Raw genomic sequence first — 23,029 nt, 5'->3', positions numbered from 1 at the left:
AGAAACACACTTAAGGAGATGCACTGATTTAAGCAGCTGTGTCATGGGGACTGTGCACAGGCTGAAAATCAAGTCAGTTTTTAAGTCTTCTGCTGTGATAAGGAGGGAAATGCTTCATGCTGAAAATACTATTTTTTGTGAGAACTAAATATCCTGAATTTCCATAGTTTCATGTTGGAGGGTTCTGTTTCTCTGGGAGAATAAACTGTTTGCTCAGTAGTGTGTGACTCAGGGCAGATTTGAAAGATGGATGTTTGAGTCAGTCGTGAGCACAGACCTGAGCTGGGGCACTCAGGCTGCAGCATCTGCAGCTTCTCATCTCAGAAATTTTGGCACAGAGTTGGTGCTTCTGGGAAGGCCTTGGGTCAACCGCTGGTGTACCCGAGTTTTCTGGTCCCTTGCCTGCAGCCATTCCAATAATAACTGGATCAGACTCGGTTTGTTTAGCCAGGCTGGTGGAAGGCACCATCCACCAGTCTGGCTGGTTTTCCTGGTCATCCCAGCGACTTCTGTTGAATTTTATGAACCCATTTGTGAATAAAGCAGGGCAATATTCCGTGGTTTGCAATAGATTAAGCTAAATAGAGTGCTAACAAAAAGAAAAAAAAAACAAAACTATTTTTTTCCCTTTCCTGATGGATTTTGCTCATGTTCAAGGAAAGAGATCTTGGTGCTGCCAATGCACTGTGCCTGCTTAGGTGACTCATATTCCCATTTCCATATGGAGGGTGGTATCACATGCCATTCTTTCTTTTATCTTTCTGTGACTTTTCAAAACTTACCAAATTATGCAAAAGTGAAAGGGGCAAGTACGAGACACAAAAGAAATTTTGTAGCTTTAAGTAGTGTCAGACTTAAAAAAACTATAGAACTGTTTGAAATAAAGGAAAAGTCCTTGAAGAGTAGAGCTGAAAAGTGGGGAAGGACAAGACCAGTATTTGTTTTAGCTGAAAAAAGGAAAAAAATGGGAAATAAAAATGAAGCATACATACTTTGAGAAACTGTGATTTATTTCAGGTTTCTAGAAACAGCTTCAGCATTTTCTTCCAATAAGTTTTTTCGGTCTCCCTCATGTGCACTTGAATCTTAGGGAGTCCAGAAGAAAGGGAGCGACCCTGACCTTGAACAGCAGAGCTGGAGAGCGGAGCCAGCTTTGCAATATTGATACCAGACAGTGCAAATTGGGTTTGCTGAATCTTATAATCTGGATCAGTCCAGTTCAGCTGCCCTGATGGTCTTTCAGACAAGACGGGATGTGTTTTTAAAGCTCTTCTGTGGCTCTGCCTGGCATGGGTTTGGTGCAGGGATGGTGGGGTGAGCTCCTCTTTTTCAGGATGTCAGGTTGACCCCTCCTAACCTCAAAACCTTTTTAGCTCTACCAACCCCTGAAAAGTCTCCAGATAATGCTGACTCCGAGTGGTGCCATCTGGACTTGATTTGAATCAAAAGTCGGGATGGAAAATCCTCGGCAACTCTCGGACCCAAAGGCCAAGGCTGGAAAAACAGAACCCACCACACTTGCAAGAGGGCAACTATTCCTGTGCCTGTGAGCACTGACGCATCTCCCTCACTGGTGAGGAACCACCCACAGATTCAGAAGTGTTCTCTGTTGGGTTTTTTTCCAGGGTAACCAGAAAGGCATGTGTGAATTATCCTTATGAAAGACCAGTTGGCAGGAACAAAATTTTATTTGTTTCACAAACACTGTGTTTTGAAATGAAACGTAATTTATTTCTAAAAACTCCACTTGGATTTTTTGCTAAAATCAGCAATAGGAGCACATACTAATTTTCATTAAATACAGATGTTCTGTACTCTTGTATTAGGGGTACAGGTACCGGGGGTTTACATTTTAGCTCTAGTAGTTAAGATAACTTAAAAGGATGTAATTAGAACCTGAATAGAACAGCAGAATTGCATGAATTAATTATTCCAAAGAGGAGACCTTTTCCTGACTAATAATTTTCCTCAGTGTCCAGGACAGGACTGGTGTTTGCAGCAAGTCAGGTCCTGTGTGCTCCCTGCCCATATTGGCAGATTTCTCTTCCCTGTTTACACGTGGTGGGTAGAGATGGGTGAACCTCAAAAGGTTCTGGAGGTTCAGTTCTAATTATTATAAGCACCTGAAAGGTTGAACACTCACCTGAAGCGCAGCAAAACCTCAAAGCCAGCTGGGAGGCTCCAGGCAGTGCCCTCTGGATGCACAGTGCTCTCCAGACCTCCCGGGAGCGTCGGAATGTCTTTTGGGAAGGCCCTGTGGAGCATGGCAGGAGCAGGATGTCTTTGATGTGGGTCTTTGTGGTGTGGCTCGTTGATGGAGACCATTCAGTAAGGTCCCATGGCTGTGCTGTGAGCTGGAGCAGGTGACAGGTCCCAAGGGACAGAAATGGATCTCCTGAACTGCTCCAGGAAGTGATGCAGCTAAGGGTGGAGAACTGCTCAAGACAGGTTGTAGTGGTGTCTGAAGTGAAGGTGTTGGTCAGCAAACGTGGCTGGTCTCTACGAAGGTGTCTCTGGTGAGCAACTGCTTGTGTTTCTCTCCCTTTGCATTAGCAGATCATTTTGGGAAGATTCTGTGGGCTTTCTTTGTGATACCAACCTGACTGCACTACAAAGAACACGCACTGCTGTCCTGGTTTTAAGAAAAAAAGCTGGACTTGTGTTGCCAAATGCTTGGAAATTTGGGATGCCTCTAAAGTTCTCCTTTGATGCTTGTTGTTCGTGATCATTGTGACTCATTTTCCAGCAGGAGTCAGAGGCTTTGTCTGAAAAATGAGGATCCCATAGTGTACTCTTAGTGCCATCCAGCCCCACTTCCCAAACAGGCAGTCAAAATAGGTCATATGGAGAGAACAGGAGCATTAGTCAGAGCCTTGGGATGGGAGCAGAGCTGGGAGTACAGTCCATGTCTGGCACAGGGATGCTGCTGCCGAGCTGGGAAGTCAAGTTACATTTCACAAGACTATCCTTCTTGTTGACATTCCAAGTATTATAGAAAAATATCAATGTAAACATCAGTCCAGCACACAAATAATCTTGGCTGATCCCTAAGGAAAAGGCAGAAAAAGCCGAAGTCAAATATTTTTATCCTGTTTGCTTTTATCTCATAGTAGAAAAAAGTCTTCAGCATCTTTTGTCTGCGTGATGTAGGTTAAAATAACAGCCCCAGAGCCAGGAGGTTTTCTGTTAATGTGTGAGAGTTATTTCAGGAGTATGATGTTATTTAAACATAACCAAAATGTGCCTGCTTATTTTTATCTGAGCCTGTTATTTCTGTGCACTGCTTTGCAGAATAAATACTACACAAGAATTTAAATATTAGTTCTGTTCAAAGAGAAAGAATTTAGAAAATTTTCCCGGTCATTTCATTCACTTTTTCATCTGACTCTTCCCAACCTTTTCTTAATCTGCCATAGTTTTAGCTGTGTCTAACATTCTAATGTACTTCTACAGTCTCCAGCTGATGTTTGATCTCTGGTATGGCCAAGACCGTTTCTGCTTCACTTCTCCTTGAGTTGGGGAGTTCAAGTGAGAGTCTAACTCCAGAAATACCCACAAAATCTGAAGTAACTCCAAAGACTTGGTTGGTTTGGGCCAGGTGCACATTGAGCTGAGCAGATTCTGACTGGGAGTCTCCAACTGCAGAATTCTGTGTTGGGAGTCCCTGGAGAGTCCTTTGTAACATCCGTGGATCTGTAGGCAGAGTTGCATGAATTCTATTTCAGGTGTTTTATTTTTCCCCTCCCATTGGACATCTGTTTCTTGCAGCAGGCTTTCTGTGGAGCAGGTTTTCCTAAGCTTTAGGGATGCCAGAAGATAAAACAGCTGGGGATTCTGCTGCATGTCCTTGGTTGGTGTGTGTATCGTGTGACATCGGACACGTGCTAGGGAGACAGCCAGGCATTTCCATGACCCGGAGCCATGGCATTAGGGATGACAGTGGCAGGGAAGTGAGTCAGCATCCTGGGGAACAATGACCCAGACGGTGGTTCGGCACCATGGGAACAGCGCTCTGGGATGTCATCGGCAAAAGCACCTCATTAAACAGACCACCAGAGAACGATGACAGCACAGACAGTAGTTTTGATTCCCAAGAGGAAACACAGCTCCCACACAAAACCTCCCAGCACTCCTTTGTGGAAAAATAGTATCTTGATCAAGATTTTGCCGTAGTACAGGTTTTCTCAGCAGTTTTCTTGTCTTCCAAGCCTAAAATGCCCTCTGGATTGGCATCCCAGTGACTTCGTGCCCCTGGAATAAGAGCCATCTAGGAAGATTGTGCTTCCTGCCCTGGATTTGTGGTAGCACTGCTGTGAATGAGGATCACAAATCCAAGAGCAGCTGTTACTCAACACTGCAGAACAAGACAAGGCGCTGGGCTTGGGCCAGGCCTGATGTCAGTGAGTCTTGCAGGCCTTGCAGTATTGTTGAATTTGGCCTATTCTTCTTATTCAGGAACGGACTGTGCTGCCTACTTGGCTGTCCCAGTCCTTCATCCTGAGCCAAAGGAGTCGAAGACTATTTGTGGAATCTGAAAATGAAATCCTGGCCCTTTTTGACTCAGCGGGCATTTCGGTGTTGACTTCCACGGGGCGGGAATTTCGCCCTGAGTATCCCAGATGTCAGGAATATTTTCTGGTTTTGTGATTCTCTGTGGAAGATGTTAGATGCTGTTTTCCTTAGCTCTGCTTCTCTGCTTGGGCATAAGGGACCTGCCTGGATTATTTTAGTTGGCAAATCCAATTTTTCCAGCGTCTGTGGCAGGAATAGCTCTGTGCATGAAGTGCCAGGCTAAGTAGCTCCTGTTAAGTAGCCCCTCTGCAATCCTGCAGTTAACACCAGTTGCTACTGCCAGACCCCTCAGTGGGCTGTGTAATGTCCAACTTTGCTGCTGTTCTACTGTGTGCTTAAAAAAAAAAAAAAAAAAAAAGTCCTGGAGATACAACCTTTGTTTTGGGGGTAAAACAGGAACAGTGAAATCCTGGCGCCAGCAAAGCTTCAGTGGGTTGAAGCAGGATAAGAAGAATTTTATCTGAGAAGTTTAAAAGGACTGTTTTAGTCGACATTCCAGTTCTCATCAGGGCTAACACTTGATGTTGCATCTGCTGGTGTTGAACCAGGAAGCTACAGGAGGGTGGAAGTTTCCAGCAGGAAGCTGCAAAGTGCTCCTGAGCTTTGAAATGTTTCCATGCTGAATTCGGGGAAGGAAGGAGGGACATAGTCTTAGCAGTAGGTAAACTGATTGTAAGTATTATGCTGGACTTTGGGAGAGCTGGATTCATTCCTGGTATGACTTAGGGCAATCATAGCAGATCAGAGTTTTTGTAAAGCACATGTGACTCCATGGACACCTCAAAGGTGATTTTGAGTCCCAGATCTCACACGAATCTGAAGGATTTAGAAACCTAACCGCTCCTGAAAACCCTTGAAAAGTCTTATGTCCCTAAAACATTTAAATACATCTATATGCTTAATATATATACATATATATATGTGTATATATATATATATGCCTGCCTTCTTATCCCTTCATTCCACACCTCTGAAAGGGATTGGAATGCTTCTCTCATGTCATGCTTGCCAGGTCCATGCTAGAACATAAAACGGGTCAAGAAGTCTCATCTGGCTCTGAAAGCAAGTGGTTCCTCAACATCTCATATCTGTGTAATTAGTTTTTCCCTGTCCAAATCCCAAACCAGCTCTGGTCCATAATGCTTATGGAAAGGGGGCAGTGGACCCATGGTGGTGTCCTGATTTATCAGCCTTTTGGTACTTATGGCTGGGCATCAGGGTGGTTCTTGAATTCTCTTGAATCAAGGGTTCTAAGTCCCTGTGCTGTAGTTATTGCATCCTATTCTAGAAACGTTCACCTGGAATCAGAGAATTATTATTGTTATTGTGTGGATTTTTTTAATTTTTAGGTCACGGTGCTCATTACACAAGGTTTTGTGTGCCAAATTCCCACATGAATTAAAGGTTCCTTTTCCATTTGGTAGCTTTTGGAGCAATTAATCTTATTTTTTAAACATCAGTACCTGTTCCGTGACAGCTTCCTTGCTCCCTCCCCCATTTCTGCCACAAGTAATTAATTTATTGAGGTATTATTGTATTTCATAGCTGAGCGTACTTTTGAAAATTTGTTGGAGAGGACCTAAATAAATCAATAGTTCACTCAGCAACACCATTAATGTGGTTAATAAAACAAATTTTATAAATTTGTCGCAGACCTTGAAAGTGGTGCCAAAACCTTTTAAATCCAAAGCACTACTTTTCTTCCACACACCCCTCCTGCCACTCCGGTCACATTTTTGGTGTCTGCAGCACGGTGGCCACAACACCGAGGCAGATTTTAATTCTTCATAATCCAATAAATATCCAAAGCCCTAGATCTGTTGCCCAGATGGCAAGATCCTGTAAAACCTACAAAGTTCAGTTCTGTAAAACAATTTATAGTCTCTACTTGAAGGCCTGAAATGAATTAAGTAATCATAAAAACAAACAAACAACCTCCTCCCTCACAAACAACCAAACAACCCTTTTTCTTGTTTGTTTTTTTTTTGTTTGTTTTTTTTGTTTGTTTGGTTTTTTTGTTTGTTTTTTTTGTTTTTTTTTAAAGAATGTAAAATTTTAGGTGTTTGTCATACACAAATACTGTGTTCTGTTTCTACTGCACATAGCAGAGCCCCTCAGTCGGCCCTGCGGGCGCTGCGGTGCCGCCGTGTCCCTCAGGGCAGCCCCTGGAGCCCACACGGGGCAGCCCCGGAGCAGCTGCCGCTCAAAGGCAGCAGGAAAACTCCCCCCCCCAGCTCCTGGAGCCCCTCAGCAGCCTCAGCCCGGCAGGGACAGCGGGAACACCGCCCCCCGCCCTGCCCTGGAGCCCCGGAGCGGCCGCTGGGTCACGGGGGGCCCGGGGGGTGTCGGCGGGCACCGGAGCGGCTCAAAGCGAAGGCATGTGCTCCCCACGCGGTGCCGGCCCTGCCGTCGGGACACGGAGAGCTGCTCTGCCACCAGGTGCCAGGGGAGCTGGATGACCTGTCTGCCCTCCTTCTCCTCTCTTCCTTTCCCTCTGCTTCTCTTTCTCTGCTCTTTTCTTGATGTTTTCGGCAGCTTAAAGCCGGAGGGATTGGATTTTGGCTGGGTGTTGTGGATCAGTATGTGCTGGGTGGGTTCAGTGGTGGAATGCTTTGTCTGGATTGTGTGGTGCCCTTTGGAACTTTTGCGAAGTTCCCTTATTTTCTCCCCTAAATTATCGGTAAAAGTGCCTCTTGGGAACAAAAGTGTGGTTTTTTCCATTGATGCTATGTCGAGGTATTAGAGAATTCTATATGTATTTTAAGGTAAAACTCCTGGCTGAACCCGTGACCTTGTGGCTCTGGGGCTGGTTACAGCTGGTGCCAAGAGGATGGTGCCAGACTCTTCCCAGTGGTACCCAGTGACAGGATGAGGAACAATGGCCATAACTAAACCACAAGAAGTTTCACTTCAACATGAGGGAGAGCTTCTTTCCACTGAGGGTGGCAGAGCACTGGAACCCAGGGAGGTCATGGAGTCTCCCTCTCTGGAGACATTCCAAACCCACCTGGACGTGTTCCTGTGTCACCTGCTCCAGATGACCCTGCCTTGGCAGGGGGGTTGGACTGGGTGACCTCCAGAGGTCCCTTCCAACCCCAACAATTCAGTGATTCTGTCGTCATGGAGTATTTCAGGGCAATAATACCAGCTCTGTGTGGCTGCTCTTCCTTGCTGTGCTGTGCCCTTGTCTTTTGCCAGTCCAGACCTTCCCTGGGCCTCATTCTCGGTTCTCCTCTAGGAAGTGATTGAGGCTGTTCTGGAGCTGGCAGGATCCTTTGCAAAGCCCTGTGGACCCTGAGGAGGCTGAGGCTGTACCTTTTCCCTCCAGCCATGGAGCCCGTTTTGGAAGTGTTTCCATGCAGAGCTTTATGTGCTGTTGCACAGAACTTTAAAAGAGGAGTTTCCCTCAGTTTGGATGGAACCATCAGTTCATGGATGGCAGGAGCAGGCCAATAAAATCTATGGCCAAATCTCAGGGACAGCCAGTCAAAGCCTTTAATAAGTGCTCCCCTGAAGGCTGTTAGTATCTGAATAGCTCCAGTGTTATCTCTTCCCAGTGCTCCATGCCTGCTCCATTAAGACTTTTATGTCTTTCCACTGAACAGCCAGCTGATCATAGCCAACAGGATTTTATTTGATTTCCCAATAGGGTTTTTGTTTTGCTTGAAAAAAATGACTGAGACCCGAAGGATTTTCCAGCTGGAAAATAAGACCTGTCAGTTGGAAATTCTGACTAGATCTAAGCAGACACCTGTACAATACTTTGAATGTATTATGTGGCTGGAAGGGAGTGTGAGGGGGCAAGGAAAATGAAGGGGCAGGAGAAGAACTTAAGGAGTCTATTATGTTCATAGCTGGTTTTCATTTTCCCCTTTCCTCCCTAAAGGTAGGTTTTATTTGGGGAAAAAGGGTCAAAGGTAAGTAATATTGACCAGAATAAATTGGAATGTTCAGGGACAGTGGAATTTATGTTGGACCATAGTATGTGCTGATGCTGTGCCAAAGCTGGTGGCATCCGTGTGGTGCTGTCGCTATGGCAGAGGGAGATTTTGGGAAAAGCCTCTGGGAACAGATTCCTTTACATCAATGGACACCCACGTTAGAGGGCATTACCATTAACTGACAGCCTGCATCAGTTCTGCTCTTCTGGCTGGCTGGAGAGGGAAAAAGTTGAGTTCTTCTCTTCAAGTTTGAGGAAAAAGTAACAAAACAATTTTGTAAAAATCTTCATAACAAAATCCACACTGTGTAAAACTGGCCCAAATACTCATGTTGGTCCTGACCATTAAACTGCTTGGTTAAGTTGCCCAGAGATATTTAGGTGAGCCTGGAGTTTCCTTTACTCGTTTGATTTCTGTGTGATCAAGGGCTTGTTATTAGTTTCAGTATTTAGTTGAATCTGAAATGTGAAGAGAATTTGGGAATTCCAAAGCACTGTGGACTGAACCTGAAGGAAATATTTGTACAGCCTGCTGTGACCTGAAATCCTTAAGCTTTGCACAGCTGTAGAAAGAAATCCATTTTGGAGTCTATTATGTTCGGACATGACTATAAAACACAACCTCTCAAGTGCATGTCCCAGGAATAAAGAGTTAGGCATTTAGGAAATGTGTTTGTGTATTATTTATACCTTAATTCATCAAGCAAGAGAAACTAAACTAAAAGTCTGGGCTAAGCCTTTTTCTCAGTTTGTGCTCAGGTAATAAGTTTATGATGTTTTAGCAATGGAAGGCAGGGAGGCAGTTTCCCTTCATGGTGTGGAGAAGAGGGCTGTATCTGGTACCCCGAGTCTCTGGTAGCAGCTGGGGCCTCTCCCTGGAAGTTGTTCTCCTTCATACCCAGGACAAAGCTAAAAATAATTGTAGTTGGATAATGGGTTATGAAATAATTATAAAACATTTTAAATTATAGCAAAATCAGCATGGGTCTAGAGATTAGCTGCGATGCCAAGACCTAAACCAGCTGGAATAATCTAGAACAAACCCCTACTTTAACTTGTTATTTCCATGGTTTAAAAATACACCTTCTCACTGATGGGTCTTTGGTGTTGGTGGTCTCTTTGCATCCTGTTGTTAGCACCTGGAGCCAAGCTGGGAAAATCCAGTTCTTGGCATGTAGGAGCCAGTGCTTCACATCGACGTGTCGTTGCCAAATGACATGGAAAGCGTTCTCTTGCCAGGTCACTAGAAATTAGATTAATTGTAACACGGAAACCGCAGGGAGGGAGAAAAAAAAATCAGTGTTGTGCCTCTGGATATCACTGTACACCTTGGTTGTACAACAGCAAAGTCAGCCCGAAACAGAAACACTGGGCAGCGTCCACGGAAATATTTCCACTGCGTTCCCAGCTCCTTGGTGGTGAGGTTCAGTATGGAAGTGGTGAATGTGCTGCTACCAGTAACTGCAGGGGCCGTGCAGCAGGATGGTGAAAAGGGATGTGATTGACATAAGTCGATATTAATCGAGTGTCTGCCAGCACCACTTGGAATTCTGGTTCTTTTTTCTGAAGCAGCTGTTGCTTAGAGCAGAGGCCGGAAAGGCTCCAGCTCCAGCCTCTTAGAAGAGGTCAAAGATGTAGCCAGGCCAGGTTGTTTGTGGAAGTAGAGAGCTGTTGTGCCTGGCCCTTGCTGGGGCACAGCTGTGGCAGTGCCCTTGTACCTTTTGTTTTCCGTGGTGCCAGGTTGCCCAGCTCTGCTGGAGACCGACATTTTCCAGCAGATCTGACCTTCTCCATGTGGCCTGTCCAAACACCCTGAGTCTCAGCTGCCCCACACAGCAGGGACTTTCAGCCTGGCTGCCTCGGCAGACCTCCGCCACTGAGGCACAGAAAGCAAGGTATGGAACACTCTGCTTTCTTCTCCCCTCTGCTTTGTGTGAAAATGTAAAATTTCCTCCTGGGCTGCAGCCTTCAGGCAGTTCTTACCACAAGGTAGTTAATGCAGGTGAATGAACTTCTTTGTTGCAGAATATTTTCCCAAGTAGAGTAGAAACCATATGTGGATTTTTCACCAGCATTGACCGTTTCTTGTGTGTTGAGAGGGAGGGTTTTCAGCTGTGTTCAGCTTCACTACACGGGCAAGTCCTGAAGACAGGGCAGCTCCCGTGACTTGATTTCCTTACTCTGAAGTGTTGCAAAGCTGTACTTTACTCTTGGATGGTGTTTTGGGATAGAAAATGCACATGGCTGAGGTTCCCACCCTGCAAGATCAAATTTAAGCATCTGACATAGAAGGAATAATGAGCAAGGAATGGCAAATAACCAGTGGTTGTTTTATATACGCAGACCTCAGCTTAGTCACACAGGGCATGGAAACAGGTGTTTCGTGTGTATTCCCACAAATCAAACATCCTAAGGAATAATGCCAGCTCACAGCAAACAAAACAAGGGTATTGAGAGTCTTGAGGGAAAGAAGTACCCAGAACACAAATAAATATTCCTAAATACTTGCATCCCTTCTGTGTGGTGCCTGGCCACATTCCCATATCTTGTCCTTCTGCCACGTTGGAACATTAGTTTGAGTAAGACCTTTAACATTTGGCTTACCCAAGTCTTACCTCAAATAGTGAAATAAAAGCTGTCTAGTCAAACTTAGCAGAGAACAATTTTGGAGTAATCTTCATCCATCGTGGCAGATTAGTGTGATTGTTTTGAGGGCACAAGGGAGCAAAGCTTTGGATGGTCCCAAGCCCCCAAGAGCAGCCCAACCACTGCCTGTGCTTTGCATGAGGAAGCTAATGGAACAAAGGAGTTGGAACAGGATTTATTTATTTATTTATTTATTTATTAGATGTGCTTACAGTGTGGACTGCAGAGTCACCTAAATGCTGTAGGATGCCTTTGGAAAAACAAGTGGTTGTCCAGAAAGCAGGCAGCGTATGGGTATAGTATCAGAGCTGAGATGGGAAGAGAGGAGGATCCTTCAAAGAGGACCATTGTCTTCTTCCCTGTTTTCTGCAGAAAATATTTTCTGTTCCGTAAAAAGACCCAATGACTGGTGTGCAACATAAACCTGCAGTAGAACAAATAGCTCAAAGACACCTTTGGTAAATTCAGGCTGCCTCTGTCCATGACTAGTGGAGAGTGTTGTTCAGCAGTTTGTATAATTATCCTTTCCTGACATCAGCCTCTGGTTCAGGAAGCTATTGAAGCACATACCTGGTTTCCAGTACATGAAAAGTCCCATTGATTTCAGCCTGCAATACAAAGCTAGCAACTCTCATAATTGTTAGGATGCATTCCTGAGTCCTAGACATTCAGTGATGGATCATCTAATGTGCCCAACTGTATTTTATCACATCAGAGGCTTCTTTCTTGCAAAGAAAGCACAGCAGTGGATTTGTTGCCTATAGTCGTAACTCTAATCTGTTATTTAAACCTTTCCTTGGGTCCAGTCATTTAAAGGTCTAGCTCATCACCTCTTGCATCCTATTAAAAGCAGTCTACAAAATGCCAGCAGTGTGGATAAAATCCCATGCCTTTTCCACTTCCCACAGGTTTTCCTCTAAGCCTTCAGCGTGAGCGAAGCGCTAAGATGGGCTTCATTTGATCCTTGTTTATTTTTTTTTATGGAGATAGAAGCACTCTGATGCCTCCTGCATAGCAGATGATGCTTCTGTACTGTTGGAGGATGTGAGTAATTAAAGTGTGCATCATGTCATAACTGTTGCAGCTGCAGAAAAAGGGTATATTTGTGGCTGAATACTTTTCTGAGCTGCAACGCAGCACATGCACGTGAGGCAGACTTTGGCAAATAAGTTGAAAACTCCATAATTAACTGGCTGTCAGAAGTTTGGAAGCAAAACACAGGAGGTGGTTAGGAAATCAAAGTATGATGTGTTTTTAATCACAAAACACGAGGAAATTTTAAAAATTTATGAGTAATAAATCTATATTGTTGGTACCAAATGGCTCCCTTTGCAGCCCTTTAATGTAACACCTGCGCTTCCTCTCCCTGAGTAACGACCCATTTTTTGACTGCCCCAGGAGCAGTGCAGGAGTAGGTTTGCAGGCTCAGGAGAACAAAGCCAGGTTCCCAGACTGAGCTCTGACTGCACTTTAGGATTCCATTTACAGTCTGTTTGGTTTGTAATTCAAATCGCTCCAGACCAGAGTTAATGTTTAGACCACAGCCACCTGAAATTTGCTTGGGGGCTGAAGCCCAGCCAGATTGCAAATGGAGGAAACACTTGAGGTTTGCTAAATACAGTTAATAGGGGATTAGAGGCTGTGTTTTTTATGGGAGCACGGGGAGGTCTGTAATAGGAAAAATATTAAAATGCAAATATACAACTTCAGCCGCGCTGAGCAGGATGCAACTAATTGCACTGTGGCCATCAAGTAGCTGTTCTTCCTTTCATTAAGCAAAGGGAAAATGAGAGGAGGAAGATAACAGGGCACTGATAGAGGTTTGGATGAGGACTGAAGGCCATCCCTCGTTATTCCCATTTCCTGATGAGTGACCCAATGGCTTTGTGACTGGGCTGGGAGTTCTGAGATTCCGGAGATGGTGCTGGTTCTGATTTGTTTCGTTCACTTGAGCAAGTCTTGGGTTTTGTTTTCCGTTTCCTTTTTTGGTGTTCAGCCCCTTGGGGCTCTTGCACAGCGTGTGTGTTCAGTGCCTCATGCAGTGAGGTGTGGGTGTACCCATCCTATGAGCACTTACCACTGCCCTATAAATCACGGGGAGCTGGAGGGAGCCTTGGAGGTTGTTGAGCTGGATGAAACAGGATCAAGTGTAGCTAAACCATGCCTACCAGACGTTTGTCTTAACATTTTCTTTAAAACTCCAGCAAAGGAAATTCCACATTTCTGGGTTGCCTGTAAAGTGGTATTTACCTAAATTTTGTCTGCATAATTTCAGCGGAGGAGATCCCGCACTCCCAGGTTGCTTGTTCCAGGATTTCACCGCCGTAGCTGAAATGTTTTTCTAATATCTGACCTAAGTTGTCTTTGCTGGAGCTTGTGCTGATCCCTCCTCTTTCCTCTCCCACTGACTATGAAGAACAATTAATCATCCCTCTCTTCTTAGAAGTCCCTGTGCATTGGAAGACTCTTTGTCACATCCATTCCTCAGTTTCCTCTCCTCCAGACTAAACAACACCTAGGCCTTTATCCTCCCCTCAGATGGCCGATCCAGAGCTGCAGCTGCCGGTAGAGTGATTTCTGTGTTGCCAAAAATATGTGTAGCCCTGAGTTGTTTCTCCAGAGCCAAGAGGATTTACCCTTCTGGAACCCTTTGTGCGTTTAGTCCTGAGATTAAGAAGTTCAAAAGCTTTCGTGATCATAGGAGAGACATCTCACTTGATAGGCTTTGAAAAGGAATTAGGAATATAGGGCTTGTATTTCTTGTGAGCAAGAAACCCTCTGTGTGTGTGTGCAACGTTTTTTAATGTGACAAAACTAGAATTTAAAGGATGAGTTTCACTTAATAAATAAATAAAAGTCCTTTCCTGAAGGGAGGAACATGGACAGGGAAGAGCTGGCCACCAGGGCTGGGGAGGAAAGCCAAGGGCTGGCAAGGATCTGAGGGGACACAGGTGGGACGGAGCTGTGGGATCCATCTTGGAAACGTGTGCTTGCTCGGAAAAGCCCTTGTCTGTCACAAATCCCAGCAACCAGAACTGGAGGAGTTTGAAAGCCTTTATTGGGGTTTTTTTCGCCCTGCCACTCAATTTGTTATTTTCTGGGCCTGTGTACAATTTCACAAAAACAGACACTCTGAAGAGAACCAAAACTTCCAAAATTCCAAGCTCCAAGGACTTTCAGTCTCTCAGGTATGATTTTCACAATCCCAGTCTGACATTTACTAGAAAAAGGAAAACTTCTTATTGGAGGGGGAAAAAACCCCAAACTCAAATTTTAAAGGACTCCCCCAAAAATCTGGAGCAAACTGCCAGGGATGGAGGTGGGTTATCCTGCAGGGATAAACTTGTCACCACGATGTGTCCATCCCTCCTTCTGCCAGAAGCAGAAAGCAGGGAGGCTTTTCTGCACCTGCAGCTCCCTGGGAGCATCTCCTGCTAAGCACAGCAGTTCCTGTGGCCAAGGAATTTTCTGGGGCAATGGCTTGGCTGGGTTCTTAGTCTTTGTTTAAACCCAGGGCAGGAAATACTCAAAGCAAAATGCACATATGCACCTTCCTTGATATCCACAGGGAACACTCTTGCCTTCTGCCTGGTGCAAGAGGTGTTGGCATGAGAGAAAAGGTGCTATCGAGGCCCTCAGCTGTCTCCTCAGTCAGCTTTTGAAGAAATCTGGATGATAGGCATGATTTTGTGTGCAGTTTTAGAGTGATCCCGGTTATTTAGACTGCCTTCCACAGCAGAGGTGGGCAGTGCCAACTTACATATTGCCAGACTAAAACAATGGCTCTGCAGCATCTTGTGACTTGACCCCCCTTGCCCACATAACTGTGGGAAGAAAAAAATCCAGTGAAAAAGGGAGGATTCAACACCTATCCAGTGCTGTACCCACTATTTAAAGATCTTCATCCTCTCTAGACAAGGATAACAATAAATCATAGCCAAGTACTCATCCTAATACTAGACAAGCTCCTTCAGGGGCTAATGTGAGTGGAGGTGATTCATCCACCTGGAATTGTTGTGAGCTGGATTTGTGCAGCAGGAGTTTGTGGCTCTGTTTCCCGGTGAGGTTAAGAAGCCGAGTTTCAGGACTGTTGTGTTGTTAAATCTCAGAACCGATCACTGCTTGTACCCCTTACATTGCAGACCTCTGCCCTGTGCTTTAGTGCACAGTGGAAAACTGGCCAGGATGTTGTTAGAAATGTCCATCTGTGGAAGCTTCACCTTTGTCTCCAGTATCCCTATTCATGTGACCTTGTTATGATGACCTCCATTCTTCCAAAGACTTCTGAGTATCTGTACCCAACCTGCCAGATTTAGCTGAAAAAAGGTGCGTGTAAAAGAGATGGTAGATCCCTGACATGTGTTTAAAGAGAAACTCTTTAAATCCGCAATACTGACACTGGAGTTGATTGCTGTTGCACCACAGAAAAGGATCAGAGCCAGCAGAATTCCTGAAATCCCACTTGAGAAGCGAGTTAGGATTCAGACAGCTCGTGGCTGTGTTGATAATTCCTGCTCTTCTTCACTGCTGGCCATCAGGGTTTAAATCAAAGCATACAGGCACACGGTAATTATTACTGTTGTTGATGATGGCAGTGAATTCAAGATTCCCCAGGGACCACTGTGGTTGTCCACTTGGACCCGTGGTGTAAAACAAGCCAAGGAATTTGACCTTGCTATATTTAGATTATTTCCTACCAAGCACGAGAACTATCAGAGACGTTAATCTGGGGCTGAGCCACGAGCGCATCCTTCAGAAAGGCTTCCAATCTTGATTTCAGATTCCAAGTGATGATAGAATTACAACACCCAGGAGAAGTTACTCTCATTTGTTGTTAAAAAAAAAAAAATAAAGAAGTATTTCCTGCTTGAATAAGAGGAACTTCAGCTTCCAGTCAGGAGTTCTGTGTGTCCAGTGTGCTGCAGTACACGTCCTGTTAGGAGCACTTCTCTCCTCCGATCTAGATTTTACAGAAAGGGAAAGAAAATGATTGGCATTTGTCTTAGAGAAAACAAATCTTCATGAACTCTAAACATTCCAGAAAAAATCACTTTTGAGATTGGATTTTTTTTTTTTTTTTTAAAATTGTCTTCTGAATTCTTGGGTTTTAACTGTGTGATAAAAAACCCACATGGAATATCAAATAAAAGGTATGTTTTTATTTGGGAAAGCTGTACTGGGAAATCACAAATTCTGAAGCAAAATATATCCAATATCTTCTAACTGTGCTGAAATCCTTCCAGATTTAAACACATTGGAATTACCTGGTTCTCTGTCTCAACCTTAGATTCCCAAGTCCTGGTACAAAAGGATTACCTTATCCAGCCAATGCTGTTATGGGTAATTTGCTCTAGACAAAAAGATAGGAGAGAATTTCTTTGTGCAGTTTGAACACTGGTAATTTGCACAGGTTTAACTTACGTAAAGAAGTCTCAAAAACTTTAAAGGCACTAGAACTGGTGAGAACATTTCCCTCAACAGTGATTTTATTTGGAGTTTCTATACTTAACTTAGAGCATCCTTGTCATACTTCTCTGTCTATAAACAACCTCCAGACATTTATTCCTGAAAATACCCACTAAAATCTGAAAGGTTTAATCAGTGTGATGAACTAAATCCCAAAATTCATATGTTGAGAAAGCAGACAGTGGACTGCAAAGTGGGTGTTGGTAAAATACAGATGCAAAACCCAGACATTTTCCTGTGTTGTTCTGCTGTTTGGATTTCAGAAATTACTTTTCTAGCCATTTCCTTGGCCATTATTCTTAATAAAGATTTTACTGGGTTATGGACTATTTATTTTGGGCCAGGCAAAGGGTGCTAAGATGTTTCCTCTGGAATTTAAAGATTCTTTTTTTTTTTTTTTTTCCTGAGGGGAGGTCTGTTATTCTGCACCAAGAGGGACGTCTGATGGGGAAAAGCTTAGAAATAATTAATTGGAGGAAAGGTAAAATATTGTTTACTCTTCGATTGACTCCTGGGAGAGGGGAGGCAAAAACAAATCAAAACATTCCACTCTGCGGGTTCCAACTTTTATGGATTTCCCATTGGTAATGTTTCACTTACTATGGTTCAGGACTTTCTGTAGTGAAGTATGTTCATATACAGAGGAAAGCTTCAGGCCAGCAAGGTTTGCTTGATCCTGGACCAGTAAACACAAGGTTTTCTGTTCAAGTCATGGGTGCCAGCCACCCCTGTTTCAGACTGTCTATCCAACTTCCACTGCAACAGCCTCATTAAGCTGGGACTGGGACTAAACCAAACAGAGATGACACACTCCAGCATTAAACCACAAAAAGGAGGAACTCCACGGCTGCTCCTGCTGCTCTTTGCTTCTCCCGTACCACCAACAGGAGGAAGCAGAGCGGGGGAGAGGAAAGAAGCCATGTGGGGTGTGCACCACCCAGTGTGATGTGCTTTTCTTCTATAGGTGGGGGAATGAAGGGGGAAAAAACCTTCTAAACTGCTGGTTCTTCCTTGCAGGTGCATAACCCACCATCCAGAATCCCTCCGGTGTCGGCTGAAATGCTCGTGTTCGTATTCCAAGGAAAACTGCTGCAGTTGTCTTCAGCTGTTGCCTCTGTTGGTGGTCCTTGTAGAGAAGCCAAGGGCTGGGGTGAGTAAAGTCTTGGAGTTGAGAAATAGGTTGGGATTTTTGGGCTCTTGTTCTGTCTCTGCCATTAAATCCCGAAGTGCGTTATATACATGAAATGGAAATGTAAATACAGTTGTGTAAATAAAAGCAAATGTAAATAGCGTAGGTGTGTTGTATAAAGAATGGAGTGGAAAGAGCTCAGAGCATCTTCCTCCTGAGCTAATACACATTTCATGTGGGACTCATCAGGGAAAACTGGAGGAAGGCACAAGTCAGTCAGTCCATGTTATGAAACCCTGGGGGTGCCAGACTTTCTGAAGGGGGAAGGTGACCAGTGATGCTGAGGATCCCAATCCAGACACTCTCCTTTGTTGGAGTGGCTGATATCTTTGCCAGCTGCTTGTGCTGATGTTGCTAGTGTCTTAACTCAGCACAGTTTGTATGGAGGGACCTCTTTCCCTGTCAGGTCAAGGTCCCTTCATGTCTTTCCTTTTCCTTTATCTCTCCCTCAGCTATATTCCTGCAATGAAAGCATTTTTCTGGGAATAACCGGCAGGCACACTTCCTTGTAACCTCCCAGTGCTTGCTCATCTGTATTGTAAGCATTATGTATTTTGTAAGCACTATGCAAAGTTTCAGATATTTTGAGGTATCCCTGGGTTGTCAGTGTAAATCCTTTTGGAGAAGGATTTCACAACAAACAGGGAAGTGTTTTCCTTTCGCCTCTTTCACTAAGGGACTAAGGGTCCCTTAGTGCAAAGTTCCTCATGGGAAAATAGTATTTCCTTTGAATTTAGTTAGTTCTGATAGTTACTGATATTTGAGGAGTGATGTGGACAGTGTAGGTCCCTGATGAAATGCAGTGTCTGTCAGCAGACAAACAATGGGACTGTAAGATCCCCGAGGAGGGCACTGCAGTTCCATTTGGGATTTGTCCGGTGGCAAACACAGTGGGTATGTGCTCTGTGGAAAGGGCTCCAGGGCATCACTTTGATAAACACTGTGCTTAAAATGCTAGAAACTTTATTGAACCTGAAGCTTCTCGGAGGCAACACTTTTTTCCAAAACAAAAATACAGATTTTCCCGGAACAGTTCACAGAGTTTTTCTTGCTCCAGTGTTAATTCCACAGCGTGGTGATGTCAGATCTCTTTGCATTTTCTCTAGGAGACTTCTAATCTTTTCCCAGTACCCAGAGCCATATATTACTGTTTCACACGCTCTTCTTTGAACCTACAGCACAGAAAATTAAAGTGTAAATATGCATGTGAACCACCCAAAAGTCATAATAAGATTATATGAATGCCTGCAACCACACAGCAGGAACAATAGGGGTTGCACAATTCCTCCGCTCCAGTGCTGCTGAATTTTAATGAGGGATAGTCAGTACATGCTGATACTCCTGTAGCTCCCCTGGAGCCAGAAGGGTGAGTTAAGATGCCAGTGACACAGTGTGTAGGTGAGTCTGAGCTGTGGCCTGCCTTGGAGAGCAGAGCATGATACAGCAGGCTGGAAAAAGCTGACTAAATGACAGGGAGAAATGAGATGGAAGGAGAAGGGATCGCCCCAAACTGCCAGTCACCTGTGCCGCTTTCATCAGCTCCTCTTGGAGAAAATACCACACCACGCACTGATAGGAATAATAGGGATAAGCCAAATAAAGAACATATGCTGTCATGAATCAGAAGTCTCATGCTGCAGGGTTTAAAGCGATCCCTTAAATATCGGAGATTAAGAGGGGAATTTTGTGAGTTGCCTCTCTCCCATGCCAGAGTTTGTTTTCACTTTCCCTCTACTACCCCTGCTAACCTTGGTACACCTGGGAGCCACTCGGGAAAGCCTTGGCAGTAGGTGTGCCTCTCCAAATATGTGCTTTCCAGATAGGAAGATATCCCTGTAGTTTGCAGCTGGTGTAAGGATGAGCACTGCTCAGGGCGAGTTCCTTTCCAGGCGGGCTGGCCGTTTTCCTGCTGCGCTCCTCGGGGGCCGCAGCTCCTCCAGGCCCCTGGAGCTCTGACACATGTCTGTAAGAATGCACATGTGTTCCTCAGTGAAAAACATCTAAAGTAATGGGAAAGGTGTGCGGGGGCCTGTGAGGGTGTGACTGTGAAGCGTGATGTCAAGGAGAAGTAGGACACAGCCTGGGATGTGGGAGGACAGCGGGGGTCAGACCTGCCCCACTCGTGCCTTAGGGAGGGATCCTGAGCTATCACAGGGACCATGGCAGAGATTCACCCTCTGGGGAACCTGTTGGTTCATTACAGATGAGGGTTTGGGCTGTTGTGTAACAGACAATTGTGTGTTGTAATTTTGCCTATTATTGGAAACTGTCTCCCTGTGAGTTTGTGCTGGGGCTTACAGGCTGTTCCATAGTGCAGGAGGAGGAATTCTTTTCACCGGTAGCCAAATCCCTTCTTCCATCACACCAAGCTCCTTGTGAGCAGATCCAGGACAGAGATGTGGCCACATAACATGCTCCCCTAATTCTCTCAATTACAGAAAACCTTCTCACTGAATTATCGTTACTATACAATATTTCCCTTGGAATAATAGCTCAGATTTACATGGGAATTTCATTTTGCTGATACCAGGTTATGACATCTCACTGAACCTGTGTGCTCTTCCTTAATTGCGTCCTTGCTAGAAGACAAAAATTTAACTTTTTGAGGCAAGCTGGTTGTTTTCATAATATCAGGTCCTGTGTGCTGCAGCTCATCAGATCTGATCACATCATTCTCATAATACCCTGCCAGAATGTGGGTTTTATAGCCCAGGATGTGTGTAGCCATACTCACCTGTCCTTTCCCAATTGTTTTAACTGAAAAAAGCACAAATGTGTAGGAATCACCCTGGTCAGTTGTTCTAAGCACAGACAACTGGAGTTGAAAGCTCCTGCCCTACAGCTCTGCCCAGGAGTTAGAGAAGATTGCATGTCCACAACCTGGTCTGCCTTGTCCTGCCATGTTCTGTAGTCCTGCCCAGGGATGGCTGTGCTCTGTTGGCCAAAAAGTGCCAAAAAGTGAGCAAAAAAGATGCTTCTCATCCCAAAGGTGCCACCCACTGTGTGATTTATAGAATGTGTCGCGTTTAGATGGGAGTCTCCTCATCCTCTGTCCATGACCATACCAGCCCAGTCTGTGCACTGTGGGAGCATTTTTCACATGTGAAACACTTGAGTAAACATCTCTTGGGTTTTTCATGAATTAAACAGGACAAACAGTTCCTTAATTCATCTAGCCCAAATTTGCCATTCCTTTTTTTTCTCCCAGTAACTAGGAAAATGTCAACCCTTTCCTAGATACTGGAGACAGATCTAAATCTCAAGCATGGTTGACTTAGAGTTTTAAAACTACTTAATCCTTTCTTAGAGACTATTAGGTTATTTTATGAGGTTGTGTGAAGGAGATTTCTTTTAACTGATCTTGAAAAGGAAAACTTTAGACTTGGCATTTTGTGCATAAAACCAACAAACCCAAAGCTCTGCTAATCACAGCCAATATGTGCATCCAGCTTTTTTTGGGGTTAGAAGCTGCGTTTTCCTATGGAGAAGGGAAGGAAAAATCCCGGTGTTAAGTCCAGCCCCGCCCCTGAATTGATTACCCTTGTAGGATTTGCTCATGCTATTTTGGCTGTGTTATAGAACGCAGCGGGAGCAGTTCCAGCCCGAGCACATCATCCCGCGTCAGGCAGCCCATGATGTCACGAGGAATTCCTTGTCGTAAGGGACGTCCCCCGAGGAGGAGAGCGTTTACTCTGCTGGAAAGGTGCCATCCACCCACACACTCCATCTCCACCCAGCTCCTCCATCCAAATAACCAAACCAAAGGGAGTGCTTTGACTAATGGAGTGAGTAGGAGTGATGCCATGACAATACAATGGTGTGTCTGCTGTAGACTGTTCCTGATTTGCATTTGATTGTTTGCAGTCCTACCCATCTGTAGCCAAAGGCAAGAAGTGATAACCTGTCATGTTTTATAAAAACACGTTTGGAAAAAAGTGGAGTAATGCAGGGATAAATAATGTATGTTCCCTGGGCCTGCTCTTCCCGAGCAGCCCTGAACTCATCCCACCATTGCTGGTTTCTCTGTTGCTGAAGGATTTCTTTCCAGATAGTTTCCATCTGGGGGAAAAAAAAAAGGGTAAAGAAAAGAAAATCGAGACAATTTGAGTGAATAAAAGCACAGCCTATTGCAATTTGAAAAGGTACTTAGTGGAGCTTTAACACATGTCAGGCCCTCAGCAAATGGACAGAAAAGTAAAAGGGGCAGTGGCATCAGTCACTCTGGACAGAAAGACTGCTCAGTTGAGGCAGTAATGGCATCTCTGTCTTCTCCTGCGTTTCTGCGGTGCCGTGGCACTGAAAGTTTTGAGTGGAAACAGCAGATAATTGTGTTATATGACTCGAAAAGTTCCCCTCTCTTGTTGAACACATTGTTTGTTCTACAGCTGATTGTTGATCACTTAAGTTATGCAATGGAATTAACCTACAGATGAAGCTCGTAGTGAAATCTTTTTGGCTCTGTTTAAGCTTGTTTTGTTAGGACATTTTAGAGGTTTTCCCATCATGTGTCCAACATGGCTTCAGAGGGAGAGGGCTTTCTGTCCTTTAAATGCAGAGATGCAGAAATACAGACTGGAGAAGCCCTTGACAAATGGAGGATGAAATCCTCCCCCACAAAACGGGAGTCATGCTCTTTTAGGTGAGGTAGGTAGTAAGGGGGTCAGTCAAAGTGGAAAGGATGGAAAGTCCTTAATTCAGTCTGGGGAATGGGAGCCAAACCTCATTTTAAATTAAGTAGTTGTAGATCCAGCTCACTGCTGAGCTGTCTCTCTGTTTTGGACTGAGCCCACTTTACCAACAAGCCTAAAAATGTGGATTCTTCTCCCCTCTGAGCAGAGAACATGGTGCAGCGTGCCAGCCTGAGGACCTCATTCTCCACGAGGATACCCTGAGTGGGCCTTTTGGGTTGAGAGATTTTCTCTAGTGAATCTCTTCCAGCAGGGTTTCCTTTACTCATCCTTCCCACTCTCCACGAGGTGCCTCATCCCTGCTGTCCCAGCTGAGCACTGATGAAGGTGGAGACGCACAAACCTGCACTGCTCCTAGTCCCATTTCTCATCCACACTTGTATCCTCCCCAGGTTATTTCATGATGGCCTGCTGGACTGTAAAAGCACCCTGGTGAGCCTTCATCTCCTTGGTGTCAGACCTACAAAATGCTAATTAATTATGATGGGAAGGCATGGCTACAAGAATTGGTGCTCAACCCATCACTTG

General features: G+C 44.7%; 1 long non-coding RNA gene across 13 annotated transcripts in view; it reads left to right on the top strand.

Moving 5' to 3' along the window:
- Positions 1 to 23,029, top strand: part of LOC113997095 — a 313,930-nt gene that overhangs the window by 121,930 nt on the left and 168,971 nt on the right. For 11 of the 13 annotated variants that reach the window (XR_005566654.1, XR_005566655.1, XR_005566652.1 and 8 more), the window contains exons 1-2: positions 6,855 to 7,011; positions 17,642 to 17,774. This is a non-coding gene — a long non-coding RNA (uncharacterized LOC113997095). Of the gene's footprint in view, positions 1 to 6,854; positions 7,012 to 16,968; positions 17,106 to 17,641; positions 17,775 to 23,029 lie in introns of those variants that run through there. The other 2 variants (XR_005566649.1, XR_005566645.1) reach the window with 2 other exon arrangements.

This window comes from Pipra filicauda, unplaced genomic scaffold, assembly GCF_003945595.2.
Source record: "Pipra filicauda isolate LSUMZ 115617 unplaced genomic scaffold, ASM394559v2 scaffold77_size3566232_pilon, whole genome shotgun sequence".
Classification (NCBI taxonomy): domain Eukaryota; kingdom Metazoa; phylum Chordata; class Aves; order Passeriformes; family Pipridae; genus Pipra; species Pipra filicauda.
The sequence above is the reverse complement of the archived record's forward strand: the minus strand, read 5'-3'. Positions and strand labels throughout refer to the sequence as shown.